General features: G+C 44.6%; 2 protein-coding genes, 17 non-coding genes and 1 pseudogene across 25 annotated transcripts in view; 19 read left to right on the top strand and 1 right to left on the bottom strand.

Annotated features, from left to right (window-relative positions):
* The window catches only part of LOC125715510 (protein NYNRIN-like), a 334468-nt gene that overhangs the window by 17410 nt on the left and 295078 nt on the right, over window positions 1–21980 (top strand). The window lies entirely within an intron of this gene.
* LOC125715571 (uncharacterized) overlaps window positions 1–21980 on the bottom strand; it is a 277458-nt gene that overhangs the window by 143437 nt on the left and 112041 nt on the right. The window lies entirely within an intron of this gene.
* LOC125736610 (5S ribosomal RNA) lies at window positions 645–763 on the top strand. The gene has a single exon (XR_007395885.1). It is a non-coding gene; the product is annotated as a 5S ribosomal RNA (ribosomal RNA).
* On the top strand, window positions 1863–1981 carry LOC125737231 (5S ribosomal RNA). The gene has a single exon (XR_007396498.1). It is a non-coding gene; the product is annotated as a 5S ribosomal RNA (ribosomal RNA).
* LOC125731963 (5S ribosomal RNA) lies at window positions 3060–3168 on the top strand (annotated as a pseudogene).
* On the top strand, window positions 4246–4364 carry LOC125734571 (5S ribosomal RNA). Its single transcript, XR_007393878.1, has one exon. It is a non-coding gene; the product is annotated as a 5S ribosomal RNA (ribosomal RNA).
* Window positions 5441–5559, top strand: LOC125730789 (5S ribosomal RNA). Its single transcript, XR_007391079.1, has one exon. It is a non-coding gene; the product is annotated as a 5S ribosomal RNA (ribosomal RNA).
* On the top strand, window positions 6776–6894 carry LOC125729282 (5S ribosomal RNA). Its single transcript, XR_007389733.1, has one exon. It is a non-coding gene; the product is annotated as a 5S ribosomal RNA (ribosomal RNA).
* LOC125729273 (5S ribosomal RNA) lies at window positions 7972–8090 on the top strand. The gene has a single exon (XR_007389729.1). It is a non-coding gene; the product is annotated as a 5S ribosomal RNA (ribosomal RNA).
* Window positions 9305–9423, top strand: LOC125729251 (5S ribosomal RNA). Its single transcript, XR_007389708.1, has one exon. It is a non-coding gene; the product is annotated as a 5S ribosomal RNA (ribosomal RNA).
* On the top strand, window positions 10502–10620 carry LOC125729240 (5S ribosomal RNA). The gene has a single exon (XR_007389702.1). It is a non-coding gene; the product is annotated as a 5S ribosomal RNA (ribosomal RNA).
* LOC125737048 (5S ribosomal RNA) lies at window positions 11834–11952 on the top strand. The gene has a single exon (XR_007396314.1). It is a non-coding gene; the product is annotated as a 5S ribosomal RNA (ribosomal RNA).
* On the top strand, window positions 13166–13284 carry LOC125729229 (5S ribosomal RNA). Its single transcript, XR_007389692.1, has one exon. It is a non-coding gene; the product is annotated as a 5S ribosomal RNA (ribosomal RNA).
* LOC125736653 (5S ribosomal RNA) lies at window positions 14360–14478 on the top strand. Its single transcript, XR_007395929.1, has one exon. It is a non-coding gene; the product is annotated as a 5S ribosomal RNA (ribosomal RNA).
* Window positions 15555–15673, top strand: LOC125731047 (5S ribosomal RNA). The gene has a single exon (XR_007391336.1). It is a non-coding gene; the product is annotated as a 5S ribosomal RNA (ribosomal RNA).
* On the top strand, window positions 16751–16869 carry LOC125736652 (5S ribosomal RNA). The gene has a single exon (XR_007395927.1). It is a non-coding gene; the product is annotated as a 5S ribosomal RNA (ribosomal RNA).
* LOC125737034 (5S ribosomal RNA) lies at window positions 17946–18064 on the top strand. The gene has a single exon (XR_007396301.1). It is a non-coding gene; the product is annotated as a 5S ribosomal RNA (ribosomal RNA).
* Window positions 19141–19259, top strand: LOC125737033 (5S ribosomal RNA). Its single transcript, XR_007396300.1, has one exon. It is a non-coding gene; the product is annotated as a 5S ribosomal RNA (ribosomal RNA).
* LOC125734913 (5S ribosomal RNA) lies at window positions 20336–20454 on the top strand. Its single transcript, XR_007394215.1, has one exon. It is a non-coding gene; the product is annotated as a 5S ribosomal RNA (ribosomal RNA).
* On the top strand, window positions 21533–21651 carry LOC125734809 (5S ribosomal RNA). The gene has a single exon (XR_007394112.1). It is a non-coding gene; the product is annotated as a 5S ribosomal RNA (ribosomal RNA).

Genomic DNA, 21980 nt, shown 5'->3' with positions numbered 1-21980 from the left:
TAAAAGAGCAGGTTGGCCGGGGTAATTCACACCCTTCAATGCCAGATTAATGTTTAGGTTAGTGGGAATCACAGAGGAATTAGGGATGGAAACTTCTTTGCTGGTGGTAGAAGCGGTCTGGTGAATTTTTAGAGAGAAGAGGCCGTCGATGTTTGAATGTAGAAAATTGTTCTGGCTGCAGCCTGCAGTATGGACTTGTTGGTGTGTGTAGCTCCCAGTGTTCTGACAGCGTGACGTTTTGGGGAAGCATGTGATTCAGCAGCTACCAGTGGGCTTCGTGCGGCGGAGATTTTGTGGCTGTTAGCGGAGTTGATAACAGAGGGTCGTTAAGAGAAGCCTGCATGCAGTAGGCAAAGGAGTAATGTTTGCCGGCGGGGGACGTGCGGCGATTAACCTGTGCGGTAGTGAAAAGGAGTTAAAAAGAAGGAAGTGTGCAGATGCGGAAAGAATGGAATAATTGTGGTAGGCTGCCGGCTGAGTAATTTGGTGAATGTTTGGTGTGGGTCCGGCGCTGCCGATTGGATGGTGGGGCTGCAGTGTGAGTCAGATAAAAAAAAAAAAAAAACATTAGTAGGATCCAATGGGACCAACTGGCATGTATAGAGGCGTGTAATGCAAAAGGGCTGTTTTTGGTAGCATCTCTCGTTTACGGCCATACCACCCTGAACACGCCCGATCTCGTCTGATCTTGGAAGATAAGCAGGGTAGGGTCTGGTTAGTACTTGGATGGGAGACTTACTGGGAATACCAGGTGCTGTAAGCTTTTCTCACTTTTACTTTATACAGGGGGCGCTCCACTTCACGATTAATTTAAATCTATCACTCCCCTTCCATTTTACTATTTTATATATATATATATATATATATATATATTTTTTTTTTTTTTCTCTCATTCATAAAGGCAGCTTTTAGAAACCGTTTTACTCTAAATACTTCCTGGTAATTCTAGGTGCTGTAAGCTGTTCGTGCCTTTATTCCACCAGGGCGCGATCTTCTCACAAACTTGAAGACTGTCACTCCCCATTCACGTTTTACAACTTATTGTTAATGATAAAGAGACATCTTTTTACACACAGTTTTAAACAAAGTACTGATATTATTCCTCTTCAACTGACCGCTTTGTTTTCTATGCAAAAACCACTTCGCCACAGAAGACTCGATATTATTGGCATAGCAAGTTCTGCTCTTCTCCTTTCAAAACTTGCTAAAAGCTGTATTTAAAAGAACAGATTGGCCGGGGTAATTCACACCCTTCAATGCCAGCTTAATGTTTAGGTTAGTGGGAATCACAGAGGAATTAGGGATGGAAACTTCTTTGCTGGTGGTAGAAGCGGTCTGGTGAATTTTTAGAGAGAAGAGGCCGTTGATGTTTGAATGTAGAAAATTGTTCTGGCTGCAGCCTGCAGTATGGACTTGTTGGTGTGTGTAGCTCCCAGTGTTCTGACAGCGCGACGTTTTGGGGAAGCATGTGATTCAGCAGCTACCAGTGGGCTTCGTGCGGCGGAGATTTTGTGGCTGTTAGCGGAGTTGATAACAGAGGGTCGTTAAGAGAAGCCTGCATGCAGTAGGCAAAGGAGTAATGTTTGCCGGCGGGGGACGTGCGGCGATTAACCTGTGCGGTAGTGAAAAGGAGTTAAAAAGAAGGAAGTGTGCGGATGCGGAAAGAATGGGATAATTGTGGTAGGCTGCCGGCTGAGTAGTTTGGTGAATGTTTGGTGTGGGTCCGGCGCTGCCGATTGGATGGTGGTGCTGCAGTGTGAGTCAGATAAAAAAAAAAAAAAACCAGGAGTAGGATCCAATGGGACTAACTGGCATGTATAGAGGCGTGTAATGCAAAAGGACTGTTTTTGGTAGCGTCTCTCGCTTGAGGCCATACCACCCTGAACACGCCTGATCTCATCTGATCTCGGAAGCTAAGCAGGGTAGGGTGTGGTTAGTACTTGGATGGGAGACCACCTGGGAATACCAGATGCTGTAAGCATTTCTCAGTTTTACTTTATACAGGGGGCGCTCCACTTCACGATTAATTTAAATCTAGCACTCCCCTTCCATTTTACTATTTTATATATATATATATTTTTTTTCTCTCTTTCATAAAGCCAGCTTTCAGAAACCGTTTTACTCTAAATACTTCCTGGTAATTCTAGGTGCTGTAAGCTGTTCGTGCCTTTATTCCACAAGGGCGCGATCTTCTCACAACCTTGAAGACTGTCACTCCCCATTCACGTTTTACAACTTATTGTTAATGATAAAGAGACAGCTTTTTACACACAGTTTTAAACAAAGTACTGATATTATTCCTCTTCAACTGACCGCTTTGTTTTCTATGCAAAAACCACTTCGCCACAGAAGACTCGATATTATTGGCATAGCAAGTTCTGCTCTTCTCCTTTCAAAACTTGCTAAAAGCTGTATTTAAAAGAACAGATTGGCCGGGGTAATTCACACCCTTCAATGCCAGCTTAATGTTTAGGTTAGTGGGAATCACAGAGGAATTAGGGATGGAAACTTCTTTGCTGGTGGTAGAAGCGGTCTGGTGAATTTTTAGAGAGAAGAGGCCGTCGATGTTTGAATGTAGAAAATTGTTCTGGCTGCAGCCTGCAGTATGGACTTGTTCGTGTGTGTTGCTCCCAGTGTTCTGACAGCGCGACGTTTTGGGGAAGCATGTTATTCAGCAGCTACCAGTGGGCTTCGTGCGGCGGAGATTTTGTGGCTGTTAGCGGAGTTGATAACAGAGAGTCGTTAAGAGAAGCCTGCATGCGGTAGGCAAAGGAGTAATGTTTGCCGGCGGGGGACGTGCGGCGATTAACCTGTGCGGTAGTGAAAAGGAGTTAAAGAGAAGGAAGTGTGCGGATGCGGAAAGAATGGAATAATTGTGGTAGGCTGCCGGCTGAGTAGTTTGGTGAATGTTTGGTGTGGGTCCGGCACTGCCGATTGGATGGTGGTGCTGCAGTGTGAGTCAGATAAAAAACAAAAAAAACAGGAGTAGGATCCAATGTGACTAACTGGCATGTATAGAGGCGTTTAATGCAAAAGGGCTGTTTTTAGTAGCGTCTCTCGCTTATGGCCATACCACCCTGAACACGCCTGATCTTGGAAGCTAAGCAGGGTAGGGTCTGGTTAGTACTTGAATGGGAGACCTCCTGGGAATACCAGGTGCTGTAAGCTTTTCTCACTTTTACTTTATACAGGGGGCGCTCCACTTCACGATTAATTTAAATCTAGCACTCCCCTTCCATTTTACTATTTTATATATATATATTTTTTTTTCTCTCATTCATAAAGGCAGCTTTTACACACCGTTTTACTCTAAATACTTCCTGGTAATTCTAGGTGCTGTAAGCTGTTTGTGCCTTTATTCCACCAGGGCGCGATCTTCTCACAAACTTGAAGACTGTCACTCCCCATTCACGTTTTACAACTTATTGTTAATGATAAAGAGACAGCTTTTTACACACAGTTTTAAACAAAGTACTGATATTATTCCTCTTCAACTGACCGCTTTGTTTTCTATGCAAAAACCACTTCGCCACAGAAGACTCGATATTATTGGCATAGCAAGTTCTGCTCTTCTCCTTTCAAAACTTGCTAAAAGCTGTATTTAAAAGAACAGATTGGCCGGGGTAATTCACACCCTTCAATGCCAGCTTAATGTTTAGGTTAGTGGGAATCACAGAGGAATTAGGGATGGAAACTTATTTGCTGGTGGTAGAAGCGGTCTGCTGAATTTTTAGAGAGAAGAGGCCGTCGATGTTTGAATGTAGAAAATTGTTCTGGCTGCAGCCTGCAGTATGGACTTGTTGGTGTGTGTAGCTCCCAGTGTTCTGACAGCGCGACGTTTTGGGGAAGCATGTGATTCAGCAGCTACCAGTGGGCTTCGTGCGGCGGAGATTTTGTGGCTGTTAGCGGAGTTGATAACAGAGGGTCGTTAAGAGAAGCCTGCATGCAGTAGGCAAAGGAGTAATGTTTGCCGGCGGGGGACGTGCGGCGATTTACCTGTGCGGTAGTGAAAAGGAGTTAAAAAGAAGGAAGTGTGCGGATGCGGAAAGAATGGAATAATTGTGGTAGGCTGCCGGCTGAGTAGTTTGGTGAATGTTTGGTGTGGGTCCGGCGCTGCCGATTGGATGGTGGTGCTGCAGTGTGAGTCAGATAAAAAAAAAAAAAAACAGGAGTAGGATCCAATGGGACTAACTGGCATGTATAGACGCGTGTAATGCAAAAGGGCTGTTTTTGGTAGGATCTCTTGCTTACGGCCATACCACCCTGAACACGCCCGATCTCGTCTGATCTCGGAAGCTAAGCAGGGTAGGTTCTGGTTAGTACTTGGATGGGAGACCACCTGGGAATACCAGGTGTTGTAAGCTTTTCTCACTTTTACTTTATACAGGGGGCGCTCCACTTCACGATTAATTTAAATCTATCACTCCCCTTCCATTTTACTATTTTATATATATATATATTTTTCTCTCATTCATAAAGGCAGCTTTTAGAAACCGTTTTACTCTAAATACTTCCTGGTAATTCTAGGTGCTGTAAGCTGTTCGTGCCTTTATTCCACCAGGGCGCGATCTTCTCACAAACTTGAAGACTGTCACTCCCCATTCACGTTTTACAACTTATTGTTAATGATAAAGAGACAGCTTTTTACACACAGTTTTAAACAAAGTACTGATATTATTCCTCTTCAACTGACCGCTTTGTTTTCTATGCAAAAACCACTTCGCCACAGAAGACTCGATATTATTGGCATAGCAAGTTCTGCTCTTCTCCTTTCAAAACTTGCTAAAAGCTGTATTTAAAAGAACAGATTGGCCGGGGTAATTCACACCCTTCAATGCCAGCTTAATGTTTAGGTTAGTGGGAATCACAGAGGAATTAGGGATGGAAACTTCTTTGCTGGTGGTAGAAGCTGTCTGGTGAATTTTTAGAGAGAAGAGGCCGTCGATGTTTGAATGTAGAAAATTGTTCTGGCTGCAGCCTGCATTATGGACTTGTTGGTGTGTGTAGCTCCCAGTGTTCTGACAGCGTGACGTTTTGGGGAAGCATGTGATTCAGCAGCTACCAGTGGGCTTCGTGCGGCGGAGATTTTGTGGCTGTTAGCGGAGTTGATAACAGAGGGTCGTTAAGAGAAGCCTGCATGCAGTAGGCAAAGGAGTAATGTTTGCCGGCGGGGGACGTGCGGCGATTAACCTGTGCGGTAGTGAAAAGGAGTTAAAAAGAAGGAAGTGTGCGGATGCGGAAAGAATGGAATAATTGTGGTAGGCTGCCGGCTGAGTAGTTTGGTGAATGTTTGGTGTGGGTCCGGCTCTGCCGATTGGATGGTGGTGCTGCAGTGTGAGTCAGATAAAAAAAAAAAAAAACCAGGAGTAGGATCCAATGGGACTAACTGGCATGTATAGACGCGTGTAATGCAAAAGGGCTGTTTTTGGTCGCGTCTCTCGCTTATGGCCATACCACCCTGAACACACCCGATCTCATCCGATCTCAGAAGCCAAGCAGGGTAGGGTCTGGTTAGTACTTTGATGGGACACATCCTGGGAATACCAGGTGCTGTAAGCTTTTCTCACTTTTACTTTATACAGGGGGCGCTCCACTTCACGATTAATTTAAATCTATCACTCCCCTTCCATTTTACTATTTTATATATATATATATATTTTTCTCTCATTCATAAAGGCAGCTTTTAGAAACCGTTTTACTCTAAATATCCATCCATCCATCCATTTTCCAAACCGCTTATCCTATTGGGTCGCGGGGGGTCCGGAGCCTATCCCGGAATCAATGGGCACGAGGCAGGGAACAACCCAGGATGGGGGGCCAGCCCATCACAGTCACTCTAAATACTTCCTGGTAATTCTAGGTGCTGTAAGCTGTTCGTGCCTTTATTCCACCAGGGCGCGATCTTCTCACAAACTTGAAGACTGTCACTCCCCATTCACGTTTTACAACTTATTGTTAATGATAAAGAGACAGGTTTTTACACACAGTTTTAAACAAAGTACTGATATTATTCCTCTTCAACTGACCGCTTTGTTTTCTATGCAAAAACCACTTCGCCACAGAAGACTCGATATTATTGGCATAGCAAGTTCTGCTCTTCACCTTTCAAAACTTGCTAAAAGCTGTATTTAAAAGAACAGATTGGCCGGGGTAATTCACACCCTTCAATGCCAGCTTAATGTTTAGGTTAGTGGGAATCACAGAGGAATTAGGGATGGAAACTTCTTTGCTGGTGGTAGAAGCGGTCTGGTGAATTTTTAGAGAGAAGAGGCCGTCGATGTTTGAATGTAGAAAATTGTTCTGGCTGCAGCCTGCATTATGGACTTGTTGGTGTGTGTAGCTCCCAGTGTTCTGACAGCGTGACGTTTTGGGGAAGCATGTGATTCAGCAGCTACCAGTGGGCTTCGTGCGGCGGAGATTTTGTGGCTGTTAGCGGAGTTGATAACAGAGGGTCGTTAAGAGAAGCCTGCATGCAGTAGGCAAAGGAGTAATGTTTGCCGGCGGGGGACGTGCGGCGATTAACCTGTGCGGTAGTGAAAAGGAGTTAAAAAGAAGGAAGTGTGCGGATGCGGAAAGAATGGAATAATTGTGGTAGGCTGCCGGCTGAGTAGTTTGGTGAATGTTTGGTGTGGGTCCGGCGCTGCCGATTGGATGGTGGTGCTACAGTGTGAGTCAGATAAAAAAAAAAAAAAAAAACAGGAGTAGGATCCAATGGGACCAACTGGCATGTATAGACGCGTGTAATGCAAAAGGGCTGTTTTTGGTCGCGTCTCTCGCTTATGGCCATACCACCCTGAACACACCCGATCTCATCCGATCTCAGAAGCCAAGCAGGGTAGGGTCTGGTTAGTACTTGGATGGGACACATCCTGGGAATACCAGGTGCTGTAAGCTTTTCTCACTTTTACTTTATACAGGGGGCGCTCCACTTCACGATTAATTTAAATCTATCACTCCCCTTCCATTTTACTATTTTATATATATATATTTTTTTCTCTCATTCATAAAGGCAGCTTTTAGAAACCGTTTTACTCTAAATACTTCCTGGTAATTCTAGGTGCTGTAAGCTCTTCGTGCCTTTATTCCACCAGGGCGCGATCTTCTCACAAACTTGAAGACTGTCACTCCCCATTCACGTTTTACAACTTATTGTTAATGATAAAGAGACAGCTTTTTACACACAGTTTTAAACAAAGTACTGATATTATTCCTCTTCAACTGACCGCTTTGTTTTCTATGCAAAAACCACTTCGCCACAGAAGACTCGATATTATTGGCATAGCAAGTTCTGCTCTTCTCCTTTCAAAACTTGCTAAAAGCTGTATTTAAAAGAACAGATTGGCCGGGGTAATTCACACCCTTCAATGCCAGCTTAATGTTTAGGTTAGTGGGAATCACAGAGGAATTAGGGATGGAAACTTCTTTGCTGGTGGTAGAAGCGGTCTGGTGAATTTTTAGAGAGAAGAGGCCGTCGATGTTTGAATGTAGAAAATTGTTCTGGCTGCAGCCTGCATTATGGACTTGTTGGTGTGTGTAGCTCCCAGTGTTCTGACAGCGTGACGTTTTGGGTAAGCATGTGATTCAGCAGCTACCAGTGGGCTTCGTGCGGCGGAGATTTTGTGGCTGTTAGCGGAGTTGATAACAGAGGGTCGTTAAGAGAAGCCTGCATGCAGTAGGCAAAGGAGTAATGTTTGCCGGCGGGGGACGTGCGGCGATTAACCTGTGCGGTAGTGAAAAGGAGTTAAAAAGAAGGAAGTGTGCGGATGCGGAAAGAATGGAATAATTGTGGTAGGCTGCCGGCTGAGTAGTTTGGTGAATGTTTGGTGTGGGTCCGGCGCTGCCGATTGGATGGTGGTGCTGCAGTGTGAGTCAGATAAAAAAAAAAAAAAAACCAGGAGTAGGATCCAATGGGACTAACTGGCATGTATAGACGCGTGTAATGCAAAAGGGCTGTTTTTGGTCGCGTCTCTCGCTTATGGCCATACCACCCTGAACACACCCGATCTCATCCGATCTCAGAAGCCAAGCAGGGTAGGGTCTGGTTAGTACTTGGATGGGACACATCCTGGGAATACCAGGTGCTGTAAGCTTTTCTCACTTTTACTTTATACAGGGGGCGCTCCACTTCACGATTAATTTAAATCTATCACTCCCCTTCCATTTTACTATTTTATATATATATATATTTTTCTCTCATTCATAAAGGAAGCTTTTAGAAACCGTTTTACTCTAAATATCCATCCATCCATCCATTTTCCATACCGCTTATCCTATTGGGTCGCGGGGGGTCCGGAGCCTATCCCGGAATCAATGGGCACGAGGCAGGGAACAACCCAGGATGGGGGGCCAGCCCATCACAGTCACTCTAAATACTTCCTGGTAATTCTAGGTGCTGTAAGCTGTTCGTGCCTTTATTCCACCAGGGCGCGATCTTCTCACAAACTTGAAGACTGTCACTCCCCATTCACGTTTTACAACTTATTGTTAATGATAAAGAGACAGCTTTTTACACACAGTTTTAAACAAAGTACTGATATTATTCCTCTTCAACTGACCGCTTTGTTTTCTATGCAAAAACCACTTCGCCACAGAAGACTCGATATTATTGGCATAGCAAGTTCTGCTCTTCACCTTTCAAAACTTGCTAAAAGCTGTATTTAAAAGAACAGATTGGCCGGGGTAATTCACACCCTTCAATGCCAGCTTAATGTTTAGGTTAGTGGGAATCACAGAGGAATTAGGGATGGAAACTTCTTTGCTGGTGGTAGAAGCGGTCTGGTGAATTTTTAGAGAGAAGAGGCCGTCGATGTTTGAATGTAGAAAATTGTTCTGGCTGCAGCCTGCATTATGGACTTGTTGGTGTGTGTAGCTCCCAGTGTTCTGACAGCGTGACGTTTTGGGGAAGCATGTGATTCAGCAGCTACCAGTGGGCTTCGTGCGGCGGAGATTTTGTGGCTGTTAGCGGAGTTGATAACAGAGGGTCGTTAAGAGAAGCCTGCATGCAGTAGGCAAAGGAGTAATGTTTGCCGGCGGGGGACGTGCGGCGATTAACCTGTGCGGTAGTGAAAAGGAGTTAAAAAGAAGGAAGTGTGCGGATGCGGAAAGAATGGAATAATTGTGGTAGGCTGCCGGCTGAGTAGTTTGGTGAATGTTTGGTGTGGGTCCGGCGCTGCCGATTGGATGGTGGTGCTACAGTGTGAGTCAGATAAAAAAAAAAAAAAAAACCAGGAGTAGGATCCAATGGGACTAACTGGCATGTATAGACGCGTGTAATGCAAAAGGGCTGTTTTTGGTCGCGTCTCTCGCTTATGGCCATACCACCCTGAACACACCCGATCTCATCCGATCTCAGAAGCCAAGCAGGGTAGGGTCTGGTTAGTACTTGGATGGGACACATCCTGGGAATACCAGGTGCTGTAAGCTTTTCTCACTTTTACTTTATACAGGGGGCGCTCCACTTCACGATTAATTTAAATCTATCACTCCCCTTCCATTTTACTATTTTATATATATATATATTTTTCTCTCATTCATAAAGGCAGCTTTTAGAAACCGTTTTACTCTAAATACTTCCTGGTAATTCTAGGTGCTGTAAGCTCTTCGTGCCTTTATTCCACCAGGGCGCGATCTTCTCACAAACTTGAAGACTGTCACTCCCCATTCACGTTTTACAACTTATTGTTAATGATAAAGAGACAGCTTTTTACACACAGTTTTAAACAAAGTACTGATATTATTCCTCTTCAACTGACCGCTTTGTTTTCTATGCAAAAACCACTTCGCCACAGAAGACTCGATATTATTGGCATAGCAAGTTCTGCTCTTCTCCTTTCAAAACTTGCTAAAAGCTGTATTTAAAAGAACAGATTGGCCGGGGTAATTCACACCCTTCAATGCCAGCTTAATGTTTAGGTTAGTGGGAATCACAGAGGAATTAGGGATGGAAACTTCTTTGCTGGTGGTAGAAGCGGTCTGGTGAATTTTTAGAGAGAAGAGGCCGTCGATGTTTGAATGTAGAAAATTGTTCTGGCTGCAGCCTGCATTATGGACTTGTTGGTGTGTGTAGCTCCCAGTGTTCTGACAGCGTGACGTTTTGGGGAAGCATGTGATTCAGCAGCTACCAGTGGGCTTCGTGCGGCGGAGATTTTGTGGCTGTTAGCGGAGTTGATAACAGAGGGTCGTTAAGAGAAGCCTGCATGCAGTAGGCAAAGGAGTAATGTTTGCCGGCGGGGGACGTGCGGCGATTAACCTGTGCGGTAGTGAAAAGGAGTTAAAAAGAAGGAAGTGTGCGGATGCGGAAAGAATGGAATAATTGTGGTAGGCTGCCGGCTGAGTAGTTTGGTGAATGTTTGGTGTGGGTCCGGCGCTGCCGATTGGATGGTGGTGCTACAGTGTGAGTCAGATAAAAAAAAAAAAAAAAACCAGGAGTAGGATCCAATGGGACTAACTGGCATGTATAGACGCGTGTAATGCAAAAGGGCTGTTTTTGGTCGCGTCTCTCGCTTATGGCCATACCACCCTGAACACACCCGATCTCATCCGATCTCAGAAGCCAAGCAGGGTAGGGTCTGGTTAGTACTTGGATGGGACACATCCTGGGAATACCAGGTGCTGTAAGCTTTTCTCACTTTTACTTTATACAGGGGGCGCTCCACTTCACGATTAATTTAAATCTATCACTCCCCTTCCATTTTACTATTTTATATATATATATATATTTTTCTCTCATTCATAAAGGCAGCTTTTAGAAACCGTTTTACTCTAAATATCCATCCATCCATCCATTTTCCAAACCGCTTATCCTATTGGGTCGCGGGGGGTCCGGAGCCTATCCCGGAATCAATGGGCACGAGGCAGGGAACAACCCAGGATGGGGGGCCAGCCCATCACAGTCACTCTAAATACTTCCTGGTAATTCTAGGTGCTGTAAGCTGTTCGTGCCTTTATTCCACCAGGGCGCGATCTTCTCACAAACTTGAAGACTGTCACTCCCCATTCACGTTTTACAACTTATTGTTAATGATAAAGAGACAGCTTTTTACACACAGTTTTAAACAAAGTACTGATATTATTCCTCTTCAACTGACCGCTTTGTTTTCTATGCAAAAACCACTTCGCCACAGAAGACTCGATATTATTGGCATAGCAAGTTCTGCTCTTCACCTTTCAAAACTTGCTAAAAGCTGTATTTAAAAGAACAGATTGGCCGGGGTAATTCACACCCTTCAATGCCAGCTTAATGTTTAGGTTAGTGGGAATCACAGAGGAATTAGGGATGGAAACTTCTTTGCTGGTGGTAGAAGCGGTCTGGTGAATTTTTAGAGAGAAGAGGCCGTCGATGTTTGAATGTAGAAAATTGTTCTGGCTGCAGCCTGCATTATGGACTTGTTGGTGTGTGTAGCTCCCAGTGTTCTGACAGCGTGACGTTTTGGGGAAGCATGTGATTCAGCAGCTACCAGTGGGCTTCGTGCGGCGGAGATTTTGTGGCTGTTAGCGGAGTTGATAACAGAGGGTCGTTAAGAGAAGCCTGCATGCAGTAGGCAAAGGAGTAATGTTTGCCGGCGGGGGACGTGCGGCGATTAACCTGTGCGGTAGTGAAAAGGAGTTAAAAAGAAGGAAGTGTGCGGATGCGGAAAGAATGGAATAATTGTGGTAGGCTGCCGGCTGAGTAGTTTGGTGAATGTTTGGTGTGGGTCCGGCGTTGCCGATTGGATGGTGGTGCTGCAGTGTGAGTCAGATAAAAAAAAAAAAAAACAGGAGTAGGATCCAATGGGACTAACTGGCATGTATAGACGCGTGTAATGCAAAAGGGCTGTTTTTGGTCACGTCTCTCGCTTATGGCCATACCTCCCTGAACACGCCAGATCTCATCCGATCTCGGAAGCCAAGCAGGGTAGGGTCTGGTTAGTACTTTGATGGGAGACCTCCTGGGAATACCAGGTGATGTAAGCTTTTCTCACTTTTACTTCATACAGGGGGCGCTCCACTTCACGATTAATTTAAATCTATCACTCCCCTTCCATTTTACTATTTTATATATATATATATTTTTCTCTCTTTCATAAAGGCAGCTTTTACACACCGTTTTACTCTAAATATCCATCCATCCATCCATTTTCCAAACCGCTTATCCTATTGGGTCGCGGGGGGTCCGGAGCCTATCCCGGAATCAATGGGCACGAGGCAGGGAACAACCCAGGATGGGGGGCCAGCCCATCACAGTCACTCTAAATACTTCCTGGTAATTCTAGGTGCTGTAAGCTGTTCGTGCCTTTATTCCACCAGGGCGCGATCTTCTCACAAACTTGAAGACTGTCACTCCCCATTCACGTTTTACAACTTATTGTTAATGATAAAGAGACAGCTTTTTACACACAGTTTTAAACAAAGTACTGATATTATTCCTCTTCAACTGACCGCTTTGTTTTCTATGCAAAAACCACTTCGCCACAGAAGACTCGATATTATTGGCATAGCAAGTTCTGCTCTTCTCCTTTCAAAACTTGCTAAAAGCTGTATTTAAAAGAACAGATTGGCCGGGGTAATTCACACCCTTCAATGCCAGCTTAATGTTTAGGTTAGTGGGAATCACAGAGGAATTAGGGATGGAAACTTCTTTGCTGGTGGTAGAAGCGGTCTGGTGAATTTTTAGAGAGAAGAGGCCGTCGATGTTTGAATGTAGAAAATAGTTCTGGCTGCAGCCTGCAGTATGGACTTGTTGGTGTGTGTAGCTCCCAGTGTTCTGACAGCGCGACGTTTTGGGGAATCATGTGATTCAGCAGCTACCAGTGGGCTTTGTGCGGCGGAGATTTTGTGGCTGTTAGCGGAGTTGATAACAGAGGGTCGTTAAGAGAAGCCTGCATGCAGTAGGCAAAGGAGTAATGTTTGCCGGCGGGGGACGTGCGGCGATTAACCTGTGCGGTAGTGAAAAGGAGTTAAAAAGAAGGAAGTGTGCGGATGCGGAAAGAATGGAATAATTGTGGTAGGCTGCCGGCTGAGTAGTTTGGTGAATGTTTGGTGTGGGTCCGGCGCTGCCGATTGGATGGTGGTGCTGCAGTGTGAGTCAGATAAAAAAAAAAAAAAAACCAGGAGTAGGATCCAATGGGACTAACTGGCATGTATAGACGCGTGTAATGCAAAAGGGCTGTTTTTGGTCGCGTCTCTCGCTTATGGCCATACCACCCTGAACACACCCGATCTCATCCGATCTCAGAAGCCAAGCAGGGTAGGGTCTGGTTAGTACTTGGATGGGACACATCCTGGGAATACCAGGTGCTGTAAGCTTTTCTCACTTTTACTTTATACAGGGGGCGCTCCACTTCACGATTAATATAAATCTAGCACTCCCCTTTCATTTTACTATTTTATATATATATTTTTTTTCTCTCTTTCATAAAGCCAGCTTTTAGAAACCGTTTTACTCTAAATACTTCCTGGTAATTCTAGGTGCTGTAAGCTGTTCGTGCCTTTATTCCACCAGGGCGCGATCTTCTCACAAACTTGAAGACTGTCACTCCCCATTCACGTTTTACAACTTATTGTTAATGATAAAGAGACAGCTTTTTACACACAGTTTTAAACAAAGTACTGATATTATTCCTCTTCAACTGACCGCTTTGTTTTCTATGCAAAAACCACTTCGCCACAGAAGACTCGATATTATTGGCATAGCAAGTTCTGCTCTTCTCCTTTCAAAACTTGCTAAAAGCTGTATTTAAAAGAACAGATTGGCCGGGGTAATTCACACCCTTCAATGCCAGCTTAATGTTTAGGTTAGTGGGAATCACAGAGGAATTAGGGATGGAAACTTCTTTGCTGGTGGTAGAAGCGGTCTGGTGAATTTTTAGAGAGAAGAGGCCGTCGATGTTTGAATGTAGAATATTGTTCTGGCTGCAGCCTGCAGTATGGACTTGTTGGTGTGTGTAGCTCCCAGTGTTCTGACAGCGCGACGTTTTGGGGAAGCATGTGATTCAGCAGCTACCAGTGGGCTTCGTGCGGCGGAGATTTTGTGGCTGTTAGCGGAGTTGATAACAGAGGGTCGTTAAGAGAAGCCTGCATGCAGTAGGCAAAGGAGTAATGTTTGCCGGCGGGGGACGTGCGGCGATTAACCTGTGCGGTAGTGAAAAGGAGTTAAAAAGAAGGAAGTGTGCGGATGCGGAAAGAATGGAATAATTGTGGTAGGCTGCCGGCTGAGTAGTTTGGTGAATGTTTGGTGTGGGTCCGGCGCTGCCGATTGGATGGTGGAGCTGCAGTGTGAGTCAGATAAAAAAAAAAAAAGAACATTAGTAGGATCCAATGGGACCAACTGGCATGTATAGAGGCGTGTAATGCAAAAGGGCTGTTTTTGGTAGCATCTCTCGCTTACGGCCATACCACCCTGAACACGCCCGATCTCATCTGATCTCGGAAGCCAAGCAAGGTAGGGTTTGGTTAGTACTTGGATGGGAGACCTCCTGGGCATACCAGGTGCTGTAAGCTTTTCTCACTTTTACTTTATACAGGGGGCGCTCCACTTCACGATTAATATAAATCTAGCACTCCCCTTCCATTTTACTATTTTATATATATATTTTTTTTCTCTCTTTCATAAAGCCAGCTTTTAGAAACCGTTTTACTCTAAATACTGCCTGGTAATTCTAGGTGCTATAAGCTCTTCGTGCCTTTATTCCACCAGGGCGCGATCTTCTCACAAACTTGAAGACTGTCACTCCCCATTCACGTTTTACAACTTATTGTTAATGATAAAGAGACAGCTTTTTACACACAGTTTTAAACAAAGTACTGATATTATTCCTCTTCAACTGACCGCTTTGTTTTCTATGCAAAAACCACTTCGCCACAGAAGACTCGATATTATTGGCATAGCAAGTTCTGCTCTTCTCCTTTCAAAACTTGCTAAAAGCTGTATTTAAAAGAACAGATTGGCCGGGGTAATTCACACCCTTCAATGCCAGCTTAATGTTTAGCTTAGTGGGAATCACAGAGGAATTAGGGATGGAAACTTCTTTGCTGGTGGTAGAAGCGGTCTGGTGAATTTTTAGAGAGAAGAGGCCGTCGATGTTTGAATGTAGAAAATTGTTCTGGCTGCAGCCTGCAGTATGGACTTGTTGGTGTGTGTAGCTCCCAGTGTTCTGACAGCGCGACGTTTTGGAGAAGCATGTGATTCAGCAGCTAACAGTGGGCTTCGTGCGGCGGAGATTTTGTGGCTGTTAGCGGAGTTGATAACAGAGGGTCGTTAAGAGAAGCCTGCATGCAGTAGGCAAAGGAGTAATGTTTGCCGGCGGGGGACGTGCGGCGATTAACCTGTGCGGTAGTGAAAAGGAGTTAAAAAGAAGGAAGTGTGCGGATGCGGAAAGAATGGAATAATTGTGGTAGGCTGCCGGCTGAGTAGTTTGGTGAATGTTTGGTGTGGGTGCGGCGCTGCCGATTGGATGGTGGTGCTGCAGTGTGAGTCAGATAAATAAAAAAAAAAGAACATTAGTAGGATCCAATGGGACCAACTGGCATGTATAGAGGCGTGTAAAGCAAAAGGCCTGTTTTTGGTAGCATCTCTCGCTTACGGCCATACCACCCTGAACACGCCCGATCTCGTCTGATCTTGGAAGCCAAGCAGGGTAGGTTCTGGTTAGTACTTGGATGTGAGACCACCTGGGAATACCAGGTGCTGTAAGCTTTTCTCACTTTTACTTTATACAGGGGGCGCTCCACTTCACGATTAATTTAAATCTATCACTCCCCTTCCATTTTACTATTTTATATATATATTTTTATTTTCTCTCTTTCATAAAGGCAGCTTTTACACACCGTTTTACTCTAAATACTGCCTGGTAATTCTAGGTGCTGTAAGCTCTTCGTGCCTTTATTCCACCAGGGCGCGATCTTCTCACAAACTTGAAGACTGTCACTCCCCATTCACGTTTTACAACTTATTGTTAATGATAAAGAGACAGCTTTTTACACACAGTTTTAAACAAAGTACTGATATTATTCCTCTTCAACTGACCGCTTTGTTTTCTATGCAAAAACCACTTCGCCACAGAAGACTCGATATTATTGGCATAGCAAGTTCTGCTCTTCTCCTTTCAAAACTTGCTAAAAGCTGTATTTAAAAGAACAGATTGGCCGGGGTAATTCACACCCTTCAATGCCAGCTTAATGTTTAGGTTAGTGGGAATCACAGAGGAATTAGGGATGGAAACTTCTTTGCTGGTGGTAGAAGCGGTCTGGTGAATTTTTAGAGAGAAGAGGCCGTCGATGTTTGAATGTAGAAAATAGTTCTGGCTGCAGCCTGCAGTATGGACTTGTTGGTGTGTGTAGCTCCCAGTGTTCTGACAGCGCGACGTTTTGGGGAATCATGTGATTCAGCAGCTACCAGTGGGCTTTGTGCGGCGGAGATTTTGTGGCTGTTAGCGGAGTTGATAACAGAGGGTCGTTAAGAGAAGCCTGCATGCAGTAGGCAAAGGAGTAATGTTTGCCGGCGGGGGACGTGCGGCGATTAACCTGTGCGGTAGTGAAAAGGAGTTAAAAAGAAGGAAGTGTGCGGATGCGGAAAGAATGGAATAATTGTGGTAGGCTGCCGGCTGAGTAGTTTGGTGAATGTTTGGTGTGGGTCCGGCGCTGCCGATTGGATGGTGGAGCTGCAGTGTGAGTCAGATAAAAAAAAAAAAAGAACATTAGTAGGATCCAATGGGACCAACTGGCATGTATAGAGGCGTGTAATGCAAAAGGGCTGTTTTTGGTAGCATCTCTCGCTTACGGCCATACCACCCTGAACACGCCCGATCTCATCTGATCTCGGAAGCCAAGCAAGGTAGGGTTTGGTTAGTACTTGGATGGGAGACCTCCTGGGCATACCAGGTGCTGTAAGCTTTTCTCACTTTTACTTTATACAGGGGGCGCTCCACTTCACGATTAATATAAATCTAGCACTCCCCTTCCATTTTACTATTTTATATATATATTTTTTTTCTCTCTTTCATAAAGCCAGCTTTTAGAAACCGTTTTACTCTAAATACTGCCTGGTAATTCTAGGTGCTGTAAGCTCTTCGTGCCTTTATTCCACCAGGGCGCGATCTTCTCACAAACTTGAAGACTGTCACTCCCCATTCACGTTTTACAACTTATTGTTAATGATAAAGAGACAGCTTTTTACACACAGTTTTAAACAAAGTACTGATATTATTCCTCTTCAACTGACCGCTTTGTTTTCTATGCAAAAACCACTTCGCCACAGAAGACTCGATATTATTGGCATAGCAAGTTCTGCTCTTCTCCTTTCAAAACTTGCTAAAAGCTGTATTTAAAAGAACAGATTGGCCGGGGTAATTCACACCCTTCAATGCCAGCTTAATGTTTAGGTTAGTGGGAATCACAGAGGAATTAGGGATGGAAACTTCTTTGCTGGTGGTAGAAGCGGTCTGGTGAATTTTTAGAGAGAAGAGGCCGTCGATGTTTGAATGTAGAAAATTGTTCTGGCTGCAGCCTGCAGTATGGACTTGTTGGTGTGTGTAGCTCCCAGTGTTCTGACAGCGCGACGTTTTGGAGAAGCATGTGATTCAGCAGCTAACAGTGGGCTTCGTGCGGCGGAGATTTTGTGGCTGTTAGCGGAGTTGATAACAGAGGGTCGTTAAGAGAAGCCTGCATGCAGTAGGCAAAGGAGTAATGTTTGCCGGCGGGGGACGTGCGGCGATTAACCTGTGCGGTAGTGAAAAGGAGTTAAAAAGAAGGAAGTGTGCGGATGCGGAAAGAATGGAATAATTGTGGTAGGCTGCCGGCTGAGTAGTTTGGTGAATGTTTGGTGTGGGTGCGGCGCTGCCGATTGGATGGTGGTGCTGCAGTGTGAGTCAGATAAATAAAAGAAAAAGAACATTAGTAGGATGCAATGGGACCAACTGGCATGTATAGAGGCGTGTAATGCAAAAGGGCTGTTTTTGGTAGCATCTCTCGCTTACGGCCATACCACCCTGAACACGCCCGATCTCGTCTGATCTCGGAAGCCAAGCAGGGTAGGTTCTGGTTAGTACTTGGATGTGAGACCACCTGGGAATACCAGGTGCTGTAAGCTTTTCTCACTTTTACTTTATACAGGGGGCGCTCCACTTCACGATTAATATAAATCTAGCACTCCCCATCCATTTTACTATTTTATATATATATTTTTTTTCTCTCTTTCATAAAGCCAGCTTTTAGAAACCGTTTTACTCTAAATACTGCCTGGTAATTCTAGGTGCTGTAAGCTCTTCGTGCCTTTATTCCACCAGGGCGCGATCTTCTCACAAACTTGAAGACTGTCACTCCCCATTCACGTTTTACAACTTATTGTTAATGATAAAGAGACAGCTTTTTACACACAGTTTTAAACAAAGTACTGATATTATTCCTCTTCAACTGACCGCTTTGTTTTCTATGCAAAAACCACTTCGCCACAGAAGACTCGATATTATTGGCATAGCAAGTTCTGCTCTTCTCCTTTCAAAACTTGCTAAAAGCTGTATTTAAAAGAACAGATTGGCCGGGGTAATTCACACCCTTCAATGCCAGCTTAATGTTTAGGTTAGTGGGAATCACAGAGGAATTAGGGATGGAAACTTCTTTGCTGGTGGTAGAAGCGGTCTGGTGAATTTTTAGAGAGAAGAGGCCGTCGATGTTTGAATGTAGAAAATTGTTCTGGCTGCAGCCTGCAGTATGGACTTGTTGGTGTGTGTAGCTCCCAGTGTTCTGACAGCGCGACGTTTTGGAGAAGCATGTGATTCAGCAGCTAACAGTGGGCTTCGTGTGGCGGAGATTTTGTGGCTGTTAGCGGAGTTGATAACAGAGGGTTGTTAAGAGAAGCCTGCATGCAGTAGGCAAAGGAGTAATGTTTGCCGGCGGGGGACGTGCGGCGATTAACCTGTGCGGTAGTGAAAAGGAGTTAAAAAGAAGGAAGTGTGCGGATGCGGAAAGAATGGAATAATTGTGGTAGGCTGCCGGCTGAGTAGTTTGGTGAATGTTTGGTGTGGGTGCGGCGCTGCCGATTGGATGGTGGTGCTGCAGTGTGAGTCAGATAAATAAAAGAAAAAGAACATTAGTAGGATGCAATGGGACCAACTGGCATGTATAGAGGCGTGTAATGCAAAAGGGCTGTTTTTGGTAGCATCTCTCGCTTACGGCCATACCACCCTGAACACGCCCGATCTCGTCTGATCTCGGAAGCCAAGCAGGGTAGGTTCTGGTTAGTACTTGGATGTGAGACCACCTGGGAATACCAGGTGCTGTAAGCTTTTCTCACTTTTACTTTATACAGGGGGCGCTCCACTTCACGATTAATTTAAATCTATCACTCCCCTTCCATTTTACTATTTTATATATATATTTTTATTTTCTCTCTTTCATAAAGGCAGCTTTTACACACCGTTTTACTCTAAATACTGCCTGGTAATTCTAGGTGCTGTAAGCTCTTCGTGCCTTTATTCCACCAGGGCGCGATCTTCTCACAAACTTGAAGACTGTCACTCCCCATTCACGTTTTACAACTTATTGTTAATGATAAAGAGACAGCTTTTTACACACAGTTTTAAACAAAGTACTGATATTATTCCTCTTCAACTGACCGCTTTGTTTTCTATGCAAAAACCACTTCGCCACAGAAGACTCGATATTATTGGCATAGCAAGTTCTGCTCTTCTCCTTTCAAAACTTGCTAAAAGCTGTATTTAAAAGAACAGATTGGCCGGGGTAATTCACACCCTTCAATGCCAGCTTAATGTTTAGGTTAGTGGGAATCACAGAGGAATTAGGGATGGAAACTTCTTTGCTGGTGGTAGAAGCGGTCTGGTGAATTTTTAGAGAGAAGAGGCCGTCGATGTTTGAATGTAGAAAATTGTTCTGGCTGCAGCCTGCAGTATGGACTTGTTGGTGTGTGTAGCTCCCAGTGTTCTGACAGCGCGACGTTTTGGAGAAGCATGTGATTCAGCAGCTAACAGTGGGCTTCGTGCGGCGGAGATTTTGTGGCTGTTAGCGGAGTTGATAACAGAGGGTCGTTAAGAGAAGCCTGCATGCAGTAGGCAAAGGAGTAATGTTTGCCGGCGGGGGACGTGCGGCGATTAACCTGTGCGGTAGTGAAAAGGAGTTAAAAAGAAGGAAGTGTGCGGATGCGGAAAGAATGGAATAATTGTGGTAGGCTGCCGGCTGAGTAGTTTGGTGAATGTTTGGTGTGGGTGCGGCGCTGCCGATTGGATGGTGGTGCTGCAGTGTGAGTCAGATAAAAAAAAAAAAAAACAGGAGTAGGATCCAATGGGACTAACTGGCATGTATAGACGCGTGTAATGCAAAAGGGCTGTTTTTGGTAGCATCTCTCGCTTACGGCCATACCACCCTGAACACGCCCGATCTCGTCTGATCTCGGAAGCTAAGCAGGGTAGGGTCTGGTTAGTACTTGGATGGGAGACCTACTGGGCATACCAGGTGCTGTAAGCTTTTCTCACTTTTACTTTATACAGGGGGCGCTCCACTTCACGATTAATTTAAATCTAGCACTCCCCTTCCATTTTACTATTTTATATATATATTTTTTTCTCTCTTTCATAAAGCCAGCTTTTAGAAACCGTTTTACTCTAAATACTTCCTGGTAATTCTAGGTGCTGTAAGCTGTTCGTGCCTTTATTCCACCAGGGCGCGATCTTCTCACAAACTTGAAGACTGTCACTCCCCATTCACGTTTTACAACTTATTGTTAATGATAAAGAGACAGCTTTTTACACACAGTTTTAAACAAAGTACTGATATTATTCCTCTTCAACTGACCGCTTTGTTTTCTATGCAAAAACCACTTCGCCACAGAAGACTCGATATTATTGGCATAGCAAGGTCTGCTCTTCTCCTCCTTTCAAAACTTGCTAAAAGCTGTATTTAAAAGAACAGATTGGCCGGGGTAATTCACACCCTTCAATGCCAGCTTAATGTTTAGGTTAGTGGGAATCACAGAGGAATTAGGGATGGAAACTTCTTTGCTGGTGGTAGAAGCGGTCTGGTGAATTTTTAGAGAGAAGAGGCCGTCGATGTTTGAATGTAGAAAATTGTTCTGGCTGCAGCCTGCAGTATGGACTTGTTGGTGTGTGTAGCTCCCAGTGTTCTGACAGCGCGACGTTTTGGGGAAGCATGTGATTCAGCAGCTACCAGTGGGCTTCGTGCGGCGGAGATTTTGTGGCTGTTAGCGGAGTTGATAACAGAGGGTCGTTAAGAGAAGCCTGCATGCAGTAGGCAAAGGAGTAATGTTTGCCGGCGGGGGACGTGCGGCGATTAACCTGTGCGGTAGTGAAAAGGAGTTAAAAAGAAGGAAGTGTGCGGATGCGGAAAGAATGGAATAATTGTGGTAGGCTGCCGGCTGAGTAGTTTGGTAAATGTTTGGTGTGGGTCCGGCGCTGCCGATTGGATGGTGGGGCTGCAGTGTGAGTCAGATAAAAAAAAAAAAAAGAACATTAGTAGGATCCAATGGGACCAACTGGCATGTATAGAGGCGTGTAATGCAAAAGGGCTGTTTTTGGTAGCGTCTCTCGCTTATGGCCATACCACCCTGAACACGCCCGATCTCGTCTGATCTCGGAAGCTAAGCAGGGTAGGGTGTGGTTAGTACTTGGATGGGAGACCTCCTGGGAATACCAGGTGCTGTAAGCTTTTCTCACTTTTACTTTATACAGGGGGCACTCCACTTCACGATTAATTTAAATCTATCACTCCCCTTCCATTTTACTATTTTATATATATATATTTTTTTTTTCTCTCATTCATAAAGGCAGCTTTTAGAAACTGTTTTACTCTAAATACTTCCTGGTAATTCTAGGTGCTATAAGCTGTTCGTGCCTTTATTCCACCAGGGCGCGATCTTCTCACAAACTTGAAGACTGTCACTCCCCATTCACGTTTTACAACTTATTGTTAATGATAAAGAGACAGCTTTTTACACACAGTTTTAAACAAAGTACTGATATTATTCCTCTTCAACT

This window comes from Brienomyrus brachyistius, chromosome 2 (genome assembly GCF_023856365.1).
Source record: "Brienomyrus brachyistius isolate T26 chromosome 2, BBRACH_0.4, whole genome shotgun sequence".
Taxonomy (NCBI): Eukaryota; Metazoa; Chordata; class Actinopteri; order Osteoglossiformes; family Mormyridae; genus Brienomyrus; species Brienomyrus brachyistius.
Note: the sequence above shows the minus strand (reverse complement) of the source record. Positions and strands in the feature narration are given on the sequence as shown.